The sequence below is a fragment of the Salmo salar genome, chromosome 18, assembly GCF_965601325.2.
Source record: "Salmo salar chromosome 18, fSalSal1, whole genome shotgun sequence".
Taxonomy (NCBI): Eukaryota; Metazoa; Chordata; class Actinopteri; order Salmoniformes; family Salmonidae; genus Salmo; species Salmo salar.
In genome coordinates, this window is record NC_138308.1 from 99,105,964 (window position 1) to 99,109,858 (window position 3,895).

Sequence of the window (3,895 nt, forward strand, 5' to 3'; positions counted from 1 at the left end):
TGGAGAACCTGATAACCGGTAAAAATGACAGTTTATGTTACAAAACAAGCAAGTATAGAGATCTAAATATAGAGAATCATTGTACAATCTAAACTGCTGTGAAATATATTTTCAATAACCACAAATATAATATGTTCAGCTGTTATTCCAAAACCGAATGATGAAGACGCAAAAACAAAATGTTATAATGGGAAGCGTGGACATAGTGCACATAGATCTACCGCTTCTTAGACTTGCTTTCAATGAGAATTACAGATCTATAACACACCTTTCTATGCAAATTTTGTCATGTTGCCCGAAAAGTTACTTTTCAAAGTGAATCGGTCATTTTTTCAACAACACGCGGTTGGCCGTGATGTGTTGCTCAGTAACAGCTGAAACGCACTTTTGATGAATCAGATTGTCTGGTGGGAACAGACTGTACTGTTCTGTAACGGTCCCGTGTGGCTCAGTTGTTTCCAACGCCAGGGTTGTGGGTTCGATTCCCACGGGGGACCAGTACGGAGGAAAAATAAATAAATACACAAAATGTATGAAATGTATGCATTCACTACTGGAAGTCGCTCTGGATAAGAGCGTCTGCTAACTGACTAAAATGTAAAATAATGTTATTTCATGGGATCTCTCTCCCCCCTACAGAGTGGCATCACAGAGCCTGCCCAAACGGCTGGCACAGACATAAGACACACTGCTATCACTATGTCCCCATCATGACCACATGGCCAGAGGCAGAGGTACTTGCTCTCTCCCTCCTCTCTGTGTGTCTCTGTGTCTCTCTCTCTCTCCCATCTCTCTCTCTCTCTGTGTGTGTGTCTCTGTTTGTCTCTCACAACTCTCTCTCCTCTCTGTCTCTCTCTCTCTCTCTCTCTCTCTCTCTCTCTCTCTGTCTCTCTTTCTTTCTCCCCTCTCTCTCTCTCCAGAGGAAATGTTTGCGCTTGGGAGGTAACCTGGCGTCAGTGCACAGCCTTTCCCAGTATCGTTTCCTTCAGTCTGTCATCAGGAAGAGTACCAGGAAAGTCCAGCGCACCTGGATTGGAGCCAACGATGCCATCAAGGTCAGAAGCACCGTTTGTTCAACACGCCCTTTTACATATAGGATGCATTGATTCTTGATGAATAGAACCTATAAAGGCCTGGTGGTGCCTTAACCCACATATCAGTTTGTTTTCTAAGCTTGTTATCTAATATTACAAACACTGTCTAGCTTCAAGCCATGGTTAAATCATGCTTATCTCATAGATGGTCAGTCCTGGTATCCATAGCTCTGTCTAGGAGTCTGAGAGTGGTTACATTTCTCCAGGTAACTACAGTGTGTATATATAGTGTTTACTGTCTGCTGGTGATGCATCGTCCTGTGTGCTCTGTAGGAGGGTCTTTGGCTGTGGAGTGACGGGTCCAGGTTTAACTACCAGAATTGGGGCCCGGGTCAACCCTCCAACTATAACCATGGTGTTATTAAGGACAACACGAACGGTCGGGAGCATTGCATGGAGATGAATTATGGAGGTACAATGCTGTCGCCAGACTCGTCTCCCGCTCATTATACATCAATCATTTGGATAGTAGTAAAATACACCTTAAAGGGAATTTATTCCTTTTATAGCTACATATTTATAAAACAAAAATAATACCTACCTTTCTGTTTCTCTTTCCCAGCTTCCCGCGGTCAGAATGATGCCCCCTGCTGGTTTACATTTCCCTTCCTGTGTTCCAGAAAGCGCTGATGTCCACATTTTGGGAGAGACAACATTGGAGAAGCTCTCAGATTGTTTTAAATAAAGGCACCGTCTGCAATATTACCTTTTGTTCAGTGGTCATTTATACAAAACACCAGCTGGAGCCAACTATGAAACTCTGTAGTGTGAAGTACCACATAACATCTTTGGTAAATGAAATGTTAAACAGTTGCTTCTCACTTTGTAATACTTTTCATTGTCGTCTACATTTTCATAGTCAATCCAGAGATGTAAATCACCATCATCATCATAACCATCGTCATATTGATTAATTATGTTTCAAATTGCTTACACACATTTCTTACACCTGTCAAATCGTCTCCGATATCCTCAAGGGCATAGGATGTAAGGTCTACTAGGGCATGGGTCAGGGTCAGGGTTTATGGTTACTGTACTGTAGTCCACTCCAGCCAAACTAGAGGTTAGATTTAGAATGAGGTGAGGGTTAATGGTTTAATGTACTGAACATTAGGTGCAAATACTGTAGTCCACTCCAGCCAAACTAGAGGTTAGATTTAGAATGAGGTCAGGGTTAATGGTTTAATGTACTGAACATTAGGTGCAAATACTGCCACCTTGTGTTCATTCATCAGTCCTAAAAACACACACACACACACACACACACACACACACACACACACACACACACACACACACACACACACACACACACACACACACACACACACACACACACACACACACACACACACACACACAAACACACACACCGGCATTACTGTTGCTTCAACTTGTATTCAATGACAGAATAGTTGAATGGTATAGCTGACAGAAAGGAGGAGAGGAGGGGAGTATTAGTAAAATAGTATGTATTACAATGAATGAAGAGAACTTGATATTTCAGTGGTAGCCTAGTCTATTGCTATTATTATACTGCAGCCAACTCAGAGAGTCTGTAGTAGATTAGCCTATTGGTTTTCCTTTCTCCTCCTGGAAATTCATTGTAGAAATACTGTTGATAGAACCGCACAGCTACGCTGTTGATTAACTGATGAAACTACACAGCTACATTGTTGATTAAATTATAAAACTGCACAGCTACGCTGTTGATTAACTGATGAAACTGCACAGCTACGCTGTTGATTAACTGATGAAACTGCACAGCTACTCTGTTGATTAACTGATAAAACTGCACAGCTACGTTAATTAAATGATAAAACTACACAGCTACGTCGTTGACTAAATGACAAAACTGCACAGCTACTCTGTTGATTAACTGATGAAACTGCACAGCTACTCTGATGAATAGTTGATAACACTGCACAGCTACGTTGATTAAATTATAAAACTGCACAGCTACGTTGATTAAATGATAAAACTGCACAGCTACATTGTTGATTAAATGATAAAACTGCACAGCTACATTGATTAAATGATAAAACTGCACAGCTACGCTTTTGATTAACTGATAAAACTGCACAGCTACTCTGATGAATAGTTGATAACACTGCACAGCTACGTTGATTAAATTATAAAACTGCACAGCTACGTTGTTGATTAAATGATAAAACTGCACAGCTACATTGTTGATTAAATGATAAAACTGCACAGCTACATTGATTAAATGATAAAACTGCACAGCTACGTTGTTGATTAAATGATAAAACTGCACAGCTACGTTGTTGATTAGTTGATGAAACTGCACAGCTACGCTGTTGATTAGTTGATAAAACTGCACAGCTACATTGTTGAATAGTTGATAAAACTGCACAGCTACGCTGTTGATTAACTGATAAAACTGCACAGCTACATTGTTGAATAGTTGATAAAACTGCACAGCTACGCTTTTGATTAACTGATGAAACTGCACTGCTACTCTTTTGATTAACTGATAAAACTGCACAGCTACGTTGATTAAATGATAAAACTGCACAGCTACATTGTTGATTAAATGATAAAACTGCACAGCTACATTGATTAAATGATAAAACTGCACAGCTACATTGTTGATTAAATGATAAAACTGCACAGCTACATTGTTGATTAAATGATAAAACTGCACAGCTACATTGATTAAATGATAAAACTGCACAGCTACATTGATTAAATGATAAAACTCCACAGCTACGCTTTTGATTAACTGATAAAACTGCACAGCTACTCTGATGAATAGTTGATAACACTGCACAGCTACGTTG

At 39.9% G+C, this 3,895-nt stretch overlaps 1 non-coding gene across 1 annotated transcript; it reads left to right on the top strand.

Annotated features, from left to right (window-relative positions):
• The first annotated feature begins 928 nt into the window (after positions 1-928).
• Positions 929-1,783, top strand: LOC123739378 (uncharacterized). Its single transcript, XR_014381307.1, has 3 exons — positions 929-1,055; positions 1,368-1,506; positions 1,657-1,783. It is a non-coding gene; the product is annotated as an uncharacterized LOC123739378 (transcript).
• Positions 1,784-3,895: the final 2,112 nt, after the last annotated feature.